Here is an 11,284-nt window from a genome sequence, read left to right on the forward strand (position 1 = left end):
GTGAGAAATGCTTTTTCATTTTGTTGATTGATCATTTTGCTATGTATATTTTTAGTTTGATATAGTCCCATTTATTTTTGTTTTTGTTACTTGTGCCTTTGGTGTCAGAAAAATCATTGCCAAGATCAATATCAGGGAGCCTTTACCTGTGTTTTATTTTAGGAGTTTTATGGTTTACTGTCCTTTAATCCATTTTGAGTTAATTTTTTGAAGTAGTCTATAATGGTGCTCCAGTTTCATTCTTTTGTGTGTGATTATCCAGTTTTCCCAACAAAATTTATTGAAGACACTGTTCTTTTCCCTTTGAGTATTTCTTGGCTCCTTTGTCAAATGTTAGTTAATCAAATATTCATGGATTTATTTCTGGTCTCTTCTGTTCTACTGGTTTACACGTCCTTTTATGCCAATACTATACTGTTTTAATGACTTTATAATATAGATTGAAATTGGAAGTGTGTTTCCCCAGGAATGCTTTGACTTTTCATGGTGTTTTATGGTTACATACAAATTTTAGGATTGTTTTTTCTATTTCTTTGAAAAATTCCATAGGAATTCCAGTGGTAATTGCATTGAATCTAGACAGTTTGGGTGGTATGGACATTTTAACAATATTAATTCTTCCAGTCCACAAACATACATTTACTTGTGTCTTCTTTAATTTCCTTCATCAGAGTCTTAGTTTTCAGTGAACTGATCTTTCACCTCTTTGATTAGGTTTATTCTTATGTATTTCATTGTCTTTAATGCTGTTGTAAAGGCAATTCTTTTTCATTTCATTTCCAGCTATTTCGTCATTAGTGTATAGAGACACAACTGATTTCTGTATTTTGATTTTGTATCCTGTGACTTTACTGGGTTTGTTAATCAATTCTAACAGTGTTCTGGTGGAGTCTTTAGGACTTTCAACATAAGATTATATTTTCTGCAAACAGATGACTATTCCTTTCTGATTGGATGTCTTTTATTTCTTTGTCTTGCATAACTGCTCTGGCTAGAACTTCCAGTGTTATGTTGAAAAGGAGTGGTAAGAGTAAGCATGTTTTTCTTGTTCCTGATATTGGATAGAAAAGCTTTCAACTTTTCACCACTGAGAATGATTTTAGCTGTGGGCTTGTGATATGTAAACTTTAGGCTGAGATACATTTCTTCTAAATTTGTTGAGAATTTTATTCTTCTGCATGTGGATGTCCAATTTTCCCAGCACCATTTATTGAAGAGACTGTCTTTCTTCCAATGGATAGTCTTTCCTCCTTTATCGAATATTAGTTGACCATAAAGTTCAGGGTCCACTTCTGGGTTCTCTATTCTGTTCCATTGATCTATGTGCCTGTTTTTGTGCCAGTACCACACTGTCTTGATGACCACAGCTTTGTAGTACAACCTGAAATCTGGCATTGTGATGCCCCCAGATATGGTTTTCTTTTTTAAAATTCCCCTGGCTATTCGGGGTCTTTTCTGATTCCACACAAATCTTAAAATAATTTGTTCTAACTCTCTGAAGAAAGTCCATGGTATTTTGATCGAGATTGCATTAAACGTGTAAATTGCCCTTGGTAACATTGACATTTTCACAATATTAATTCTGCCAATCCATGAGCATGCAATATTTTTCCATCTCTTTGTGTCTTCCTCAAATTTTTCAGAAGTGTTCAATAGTTTTTAGAGTATAGATCCTTTACCTCTTTGGTTAGGTTTATTCCTAGGTATCTTATGCTTTTGGGTGCAATTGTAAATGGGACTGACTCCTTAATTTCTCTTTCTTCAGTCTCATTGTTAGTGTATAGAAATGCCACTGATTTCTGGGCATTTCTGCTACCAAATTGCTGTATGAGTTCTAGCAACCCCGATGTTTATAGCAGCAATGTCCACAATAGCCAAACTGTGGAAGGAACCTCGGTGTCCATCAAAAGATGAATGGATAAAGAAGATGTGGTTTATGTATACAATGGAATATTACTCAACCATTAGAAATGACAAATACCCACCATTTGCTTCAACGTGGATGGAACTGGAGGGTATTATGCTGAGTGAAGTAGGTCAATTGGAGAAGGACAAACATGTTCTCATTCATTTGTGGAATATAAATAATAGTGAAAGGGAATATAAGGGAAGGGAGAAGAAATGTGTGGGAAATATCAGAAAGGGAGACAGAACATAAAGACTCCTAACTCTGGGAAACGAACTAGGGGTGGTGGAAGGGGAGGAAGGCGGGGGGTGGGGGTGAATGGGTGACAGGCACTGAGGGGGGCACTTGGATGAGCACTGGGCACTGGGTGTTATTCTGTAAGTTGGCAAATTGAACACCAATAAAAATAAATTTATAAATAAATAAATAAATAAATAAATAAATAAATAAATAAATTTGTTGAGAATTTTTATCATGAAAAGATGTTGTATATTGTCAAATGCCTTTTCTGCATCTACTGAGATTATCATATGATTTTTATTCTACATTCTATTAATATACCATATTTATTAATTGCATATGTTGTGACCATCCTTGTATCCCCAGGGATAAATCCCAGGAGCAAGTGAGATTTATCTCTTTAATGTGCTGTTGAATTTGATTTCTTAGTATTTTATTGGGAATATTTGCATTTTATATTCATCAGAGGTATTACTCCATTGTTTGCTTGTCCTTATCTAGCTTCGGTATCAGGGTAATCATGGCCTTGTAAAATGAGTTTGAGAGTGTTCACCCTCTTCAATTTTGGGGGAGAGTTTGAGAAGGATTGGAATTAATTCTTTTTGAAATGTTTTGCTTAAATGTTTAGAAGAACTCACCTGAGGGACACTGGGTGGCTCAGTGGTTGAGCGTCTGCCTTTGGCTTAGGTTGTGATCCCAGGGTCCCGGGATCGAGTCTCACCTCAGGCTCCTCACAGGGAGCCTGCTTCTCCCTCTAAGTCTCTGCCTCTCTCTATGTGTCTCTCATGAATAAATAAATGAAAACTTAAAAGAAAAAGAAGAAGAAGAAGAAGAAGAACTCACTATATAATCTTTTCTTTGTTGGGAAGTTTTGATTACTAAATCAATCTCCTTACAGGGTATTGGTCTGTTCAAGGTTATTTCTTCATGATTTAATCTAGTTAGGTTGCATGTTTTTGGAATTTACACAGTTTTTCCAGGTAACCGCAATGTTGGCATGTAATTGTTCATAGTCCTCTCTTATGATCTTCTGTATTTTTAGAGTATCAGTTATATCTCCTCTTTTATTTCTAATTTTATTTCAGTCTTCTCTCTTCTACAATATGCTAATTAAAAGCTTGTCAATTTAATCTTTTTCAAAAGCTACATCCTAGTTTTAGTGTATTTTTCTCCTGTTTTCTGGTCTTTATTTTATTTCTGCTCCTGATAATTGTCATTTCCTTTCTTCCATTAACTTTGGGCTCAGTTTGTTCCTTTTTCCAGTTCTTTGAGATGAAAAGTTAGATTGAAATTTTTTCTTTTCTTAATGTAAGCATCTATCACTATAAATTTCCCTTTAGAACTGCTTTTGCTGCATACCATAAAGTTTAGTATGATGTGTTTATATTTTTGTGCTTCAAGATGTATTTTTAATTTTCCTTTTGATTTCTTCTTTGACCCATTGGTTGTTTAGGAGTGTGTGGTTTGATTTCCACACTCATGTAAATTTTCTAGTTTTCCTCCTGTTACTGATTTCTAATTTCAAATCATTGTGATGGAAAAGGATATTTCTATGATCTCAATCTTCACAAGATTTGCTTTGTGACCTATCATCTGATCTATGCACTTGTGCACTAGAGAAAAATATGTATTCACTGCTACTGGATAGTATTCTATTCATGTATCTATTAGGTCTATTTGGTCTAAAGTAGAGTTCAAGTCCAATGTTTCCTTAAGATTTTCTGTCTGGATGATTCATCCATTGTTGAATGTGGGGTATTGACATCCCCAAATATTATTGTGTTATTATTTCTCCTTTCAGATCTGTATTTGCTTAATACATGTAGGTGCTCCAATGTTGAGTACACATATGTTTACAAGTGTTTTATCCTCTCGATGAACTGACCTGTTAATCATTATATAATGACTTTGTCTCTTGTTACAGTTTTTGGCTTAATGTCTATTTTGTCTGATGTAAGTACAACCACCTCTGCTTTCTTTCAGTTTCCACTTGAATTGAAAAATCTTTCTCCACCTCTTCATTTTCAGCCTATGTGTGTCCTTAAAACTGAAGTGAGTCTCCTATAGGTAGAATGCAGTTGGGTCTGCTTTTTTTTTTTTAAATCCATTCATCTACTTTATACCTTTTCAAAACTGGTTCTCTTTGACAGCATTATACATAGCTGGGGAAACTGGGTGCTCAGTCATATGCTTGCATTTTCCTTGAGTGAGAAATGAATGGGCACTGAAATGGGCTGCCTTGAGGGAGGGGTGATCTAGATGAAGTCAAACTATTCCTCTTTCTATCCGTAATACATCTAATCTCTCTCTCTCTCTCCTCCAACGGTATGCTGGAACTTCTCCAATGTACTTCTGGACTACTCCATGGACTCTCTCACCTGTGAGTGACTGTTTAGGTCAGTGTTCTCCAGAGGATCCTGAACCGTGGCTGTGTGGGGCTAATACAAGTTCATGGGTCACTTGAGGGTCCACACTCAGGGCCAAAGTCTGCCTATTACCTGATGTACAGTTGGGTGAAACTCTTCAGCAGTCCTTTGCGATATTGGGGGGTGGACCCTACAGTTTCTACAAAGTCATTTTTTTCCACGAATTGATGCCAAATTTTTGTTGGTGGTGGGCACATTATGACAGGGGTCCTATTTGGCCAGCTTGCTGACATCCTACTCTCTAATATTTTCTTACTGTGACCCATAGTAAGAAACGCATTTTCCATCATGACCAAATTCATATTTTATATATAACTGGAATAAGTTTCATGAAACAACATGACTCTTACTGTACATAAGGTCCTCTAGTATTTCTTATTCTAGTGCTTCTCAAACTTTAATGTGCATATTACTCAGCTAGAGATTTTGTTAATATATGATTCTGATTCAATATTTTAGGCGAAGCCTACATTTTAATCAACTCCAATGTGGATGTTTCTGTTTCTCAGACACACCTTGAGTAGCAAAATTCAATTTCATTTTATTTAAATGTGAAATTACTTTTATGACTCTTGGATATTTCTGGACTATTGTTTCTAAAAGCACTACTGGCCTATTTTCTGGTGTAATATAATATTTGCAGAAGCTCCTGAAACAACATCGGGCAGCCCGGGTGGCTCAGCGGTTTAGTGCCGCCTTTAGCCCAGGGCCTGATGATCCTGGAGACCCAGGATCAAGTCCCACATCAGGCTCCCTGTATGGAGCCTGCTTCTCCCTCTGCCTGTGTCTCTTCCTCTCTCTCTCTCTCTCTCTCTCTCTTTCTATCTGTGTCTCTCATGAATAAATAAATAGTCTTTAATTAAAAAAAAAGAAACAACAACATCCCTATCTGGGATACTCTTGTAAAAGTAGACTTCGTGTGGAATGGTATCATGCTTGGAAGCAGTTCAACAGGAAATAGGCTTCACCTTTCACACACTGAGATCAGAAAATGTTAGAGGACATGAATATCTTTCTGATATTGTTTTTTTAAATGGCAACATTTGAAAACAATAAATATACCAATTCTAATTTGGAATAAATAAATCTATGCCATCTGCATAATTTGTTCATCACTGTGTGCAAAAGCAAAGTTACAGAAGATGAGCAAATTAACTGTGGCAATGATTTGAGTATTTAAAAACTCAGCATTTCCTGTAGTGTGATCTCCTTTTGTGTGCAATATGAACACTTGCTGTGTCAGACAAGCTAATTACAGCTAATTATATCTTCAATAACCCTTATTTCCAAATAAGGTCATATTCTGAGGTACTAGGGGCTAGGACTTCAACCTAAGAATTTGGGGGAGATGCAATCCAACTCATAGCACAGTTCAATCCACACAATAGACGGATTGTAGAAAAGCAAGCAAGGGTGGAAATAGGGAGACCAGTTAGGAAGTCCTTGCAGTAATCCAAGAAGAGAAGCAATAAAAGTCAACTCTGACTAAACTAATAAAACAAAACTGGGGGAGGTTATTAAAGTACACCAAAACAGATGGGAAACTGTGAGACCAAATGTCAGAGACCTGTGCAACTGGAGCCCCAGTGAAGCCTCCTGGAGAACCCACCCTTACATTGCACTTCAGTAGCATCCAGCTATTCCCTCTTCAGCCAACATTGGTCATCTATTGTGGAACACAGCAGCAGCAGCTAAGCTAGGATATGTTCATCCTTACCCCATCCCTCCTTCAGCACCCTAACTTCCTAGAAGAAATGGAAAAGGTGGACCCTAAAGATGAAGGAAGAGAAAGTAGAAGAGGAAGAAGAAGCAAAGCACAGCATATTCTACAAGGCAGTACCATTTGCACTACTGGTCAAGCCTGTGCAGGGTGAGAGGAAAAGCATCATAATAGATTTGAGATTCAAATTATAAACTGGATTACTTTGGCCTTGGTATTTTAAAACCTCAAAGCATCTTGGAGATGTTTTGAGAGCATCCCCAGGATGCTACAAGAGCTACCCAAGATGCTATGAAAAGGCAGAAAACACTTCATCATCAAACCATACTTGAAAACTAATGTTGGAAAAATAAAAGGATTTCATGTTAGTATCCCACTGAATGAGACTGCCCAGTAAAATAAATGGACACGGCAAAAGAAATGGACTTTGAGTAGTTTAAGTAGAAAAGGAATTCACTGAAAAGCTACTGGGTGCTCAGTGAAACACTAGGAAAGCTGCAGCGAAAGACTGGGAAATGATATAGGGATAGAATTAGGTTTTGCACCCAGAGTGAAAATCACTCCTCAGAACTGGTCTGGGGAAGCCCTGCCCCACCAGTGGATAACTGGATGCTGGAGGTCTTATCACCAACACCTCCAGCCCTAGATCCTGACAAGGCAAATACCATTCCACAGAATTGGATGTTGCTGTCTCCCTTGAGCTGCAAAAAGAATTGTACACTGTCCCAGTTTCCAAATCAAAGTCGAGAGCACATACACTTCATTGGCTGAGCCTCAGTCACATGTCTAAGGCCCAGTTGCAAAAGTGTCTAAAGAAGCAAATGGTTGTCCTTTGTGTTTCTATCCTGAAAGGAAGTCTCTTCCTCTAATCAAGTCTCATAAGTAGAATTACTATTAACCTCTGAGGTGCTTTGTGCAACTGAGGAAAACACACCTCTAGTTCACAAAATTAGTCCTTCTCTTCTCCAGTGATTACAGGCTACTGTCAAGATTTGGGAGCAGAGCATGCTTGAATTTTAGCTCCACTTGACCACTCTGCTAGAAGCAGGGCCCAATGCACATCTGTATGCAGCAGTCCTGCTGCTAAGGTGAATGTTTATCAAATACAGAAAGGAGGTGCTGCGGGATGACAGATATATACTAAAGGAAGATATCCAGCTTAGGGAGAAATATGGTTAATTGGTAATGTGCATGTAGCTTGATAAAGACCAGTAGAGAAATGCTCTCAAGAAACCAAAACAAGTGAACAAAAGCTAGTCAAAAATTTGACTGTGGTGAGTCATCACTTACTGTGAAACTCAATCACCATCACTAGGAGAGTCTCTCTTCACCATGTATAGAATTTGGCCCCCAACAAATAGAAACACAAAGTGATATTGGCAGAGGAGGGGCATATCTGAATCATCATGCAGAATTACTTGGAACCATTAAAAATTTAAAACAATATAGTATGTTGAGATTGACATCAACTGTCATCCTGGTTTATGAAATAACTATCTCATGTTTAACAAAAGAGGGGAAGATTTATGGGAAAAAGTTATATATTCTCATGTTAAAACAATCATTTGTTCACAATTACAATAATTTAATTAAGTATCTGTGAAAGAAAAGGTATGTATTTTTCTAATACTGTATAATAATCAATGTAAAAACTTTCTCGGCCAAAATACATTATCAAATTAAAAGTAAACATTCATAAATTATTCCTATTTTATCCTGAAAATAGTAGAAATAGTGAAAATATGCAAATTGATCAGACCATTCCGTATTGATTAACCAGGGCCCGGGGAAGTAGATTTGATTCAATAAAACCCTCTTGCATCAGATCAATTCCATGTACATGTATTACACAGGTTGTAATTACACTAGGTTGGTAGATTTTACACGTACTATGTCTGGAGTATCCCTCTATGGTGGAGTAGTAGACTGAAAGTCTATTTGGAGGGTGCCTGGATGGCTCAGTGGTTAAGTGTCTGCCTTTGGCTCAGGTCAACATCCTGGGGTCCTGGGATCAAGTCCCACATCAGGCTTCCCACAGGGAACCTGCTTCTCCCTCTGCCTATGTCTCTGCCTCTCCTTTTCTCTGTCTCTCATGAATAAATAAATAAAGTCTTAAAAAAAAAAAAAAGAAAGTCTAATTGGGGACGAGTGAAGACAGAATGGAAAGACAGATTGAATGTCCCAATAGAAGGCACATTATATCAGTTGTCTTTTGATTTTACCGACTGTTTGCTTTGCTGTGCAAAAGCTATTTATTTTGATGAAGTCCCAATAGTTCAATTTGCCTTGGTTTCCCTTGCCTTTGGAGACATGTCTAGCAAAAAGTTGCTGTGGCCGAGGTCAAAGAAGTTGTCGCGTGTGTTCCTCTCTAGGATTTTGATGGATTCTTGTCTCATTTAGGTCTTTATCCATCTTGAGTCTATTTTTGTATATGGTGTGTATGGTGTGAGGAAATGGTCCAGTTTCATTCTGCATGTGGCTGGCCAGTTTTCCTAACATCATTTGTTGAAGAGACTATCTTTTTTCCATTGGATATTCTTTCCTGCTTTGTTGAAGATGAGTTGACCATAAGGTTGAGGTCCATTTCTGGGTGCTCTATTCTGTTCCATGGATCTATGTATCTGTTTTTGTGCCAGTATCATACTGTCTTGATGATTAGAGCTCTGTAATATAGGTTAAAGTCTGTAATTGTGATGCTATCAGTTTTGGTTTTCTTTTTCAACATTCCATTGGCTATTTGGAGTGTTCTCCGGCTCCATACAAATTTTAGGATTATTTGTTCTACTTATGTGAAAAAAGTTGATGGTATTTTGATAGGGATTCATTGAATGTATAGATTACTCTAGGTAGCATAGACATTTTAACAAAATTTATTCTTCCATTGTGAGCATGAGACATTTTTCCACTTCTTTGTGTCTTCCTCAATTTCTTTCATGACTTCTATAGTTTTCTGAGTACAGATCTTTTGCCTCTTTGGTTAGGTCTATTCCTAGGTATCTTAATGGTTTTGGATGCAATTGTAAATGGGATTGACTCCTTAATTTCTCTTTCTTCTGTCTCATTGTTAGCATATAGAAATGCAACTCATTGTTGTGCATTGATTTTATATCCTGCCACTTTGCTGAACTGCTGTATATGAGTTCTAGCAATTTTGGGGTGGAATATTTTGGGTTGCCCATAGAGAGTATCACATCATCTGCAAAGAGTAAGAGTTTGACTTCTTTGCCTGTTTAGATAATAAAAAGAAATTTTTTTGTTGTCTGATTGCTGAGGCTAGGACTTCCAGTAGTATGTTGAATAGCAGTGATGATGTGTTCCTGACTTTAGGAAGAAGCTCTCAGTTTTTTCTTATTAAGAATGATATTCACTGTAAGCTCTTCATAGATGGCTTTTATGATATTGAGGAACGTTCCCTCTATCCCTACACTGTGAAGAGTTTTAATCAAGAAAGGATGCTGTACTTTGTCAAATGCTTTTTCTTCATCTATTGAGAGGATCATATGGTTCTTGTCCTTTATTTTATTGATGTAGTGTACTACATTGATTGAAGATGTTGAACCACTCTTGTAGCCCAGGAATAAATCCCACTTGGTCGTGGTGAATATTCCTTTTAATGTACTATTGGATCCTATTTGCTAGCATTTTGGTGAAAATTTTGGCATCCATGCTCATCAAGGATATTGGTCTGTAATTCTTTTTGGCGGGGTCTTTGTCTAGTTTGGGGATCAAAGTAATGCCGGCCCATAGAAAGAATTTGGAAGTTTTCCTTCCCTTTCTATTTTTTAAAAAACAGCTTCAAAAAAATAGGTATTTCTTTAAATGTTTGGTAGAATTCCCCTGGGAAGCCATCTGGCCCTGGACTCTTGCTTATTTGGAGGTTTTTATTACTGCTTCAATTGCTGGTTATAGGTCTGTTCAGATTTTCTATTTCTTTCTGTTTCAGTTTGGGTACTTTATATATTTCTAGAAATGCATGCATTTCTTCCATACTGACTAATTTGTTAGCATATAGTTGCTCATAATAAGCTCTTATAATTGTTTTTAATGAAATAGAAACCAAAAGAACAGTAGAAGATATCAAGAAAACTAAGAACTGGTTCTTTGAAAGAATTAATAATATTGATAAGCTCCTGGCCAGACTTATCAAAAAGAAAAGAGAAAGGACCTAAATAAATAAAATCACAAATAAAAGAGGAGAGATCACAACCAACGCCAAAGAAATACAATTTTAAGAATTTCCTTCCTTTTTAAGGCTAAATGGTATTACTATATGTATATTCATACTTTGATAACCATTCATCTATGGATGGAAACTTGGGTGAATTCCACTTTTTAGCTCTTTGAGCTACTATGAGCATAGGTTTACACATATTTTTTTAGAGACTTTGCTTTTAATTCTTTAGGATAAATACCCAAAGATGGAATTGCTGGATCATTTGGTAATTCTATTTTTAATTTTTCTAAGAACCGCAATACTGTTTTCCATGTGACTATGCCATTTTACACTCCCACCAACAATCCACAGGGGTTCCAATATCTCCATATACTGCTGACACTTGTTATTCCCCCCCCTACCCTTTTTTTTTATAATAGCTATTCTATAGGTGTGAAGTAGTATGTCATTGAGGTTTTGATTTGCAGTTTTTGACTATGAGAATCTTTTCATGTGCTGTTGGTAATTTATATCTTCTTTGGAAATCTTTCTATTCAAATTCTTCACCTTTTTTTTTTAATTGGGTTGTTCTTGTTACATTTTAAGAGTTCTTTATATATTCTGCTGTCCTCTTGATCACTCCACTCCAGATATACTGATCTCCTTTCTTTTCTTCAAAAATACCAGGTATTATTCCCCTGTGGGTCCCATGTTATTCCCTCTCCCTAGAATGTGTGGCTAGCTGTTTCATCTTCTCCATTTCTTTTTTTTTTAATTTAAATTCAATTAGCCAACATATAGTATATCATTAGTTTCAGATGTAGTATTCAATAATTTAT

Source organism: Vulpes vulpes, chromosome 12, assembly GCF_048418805.1.
Source record: "Vulpes vulpes isolate BD-2025 chromosome 12, VulVul3, whole genome shotgun sequence".
Taxonomy (NCBI): Eukaryota; Metazoa; Chordata; class Mammalia; order Carnivora; family Canidae; genus Vulpes; species Vulpes vulpes.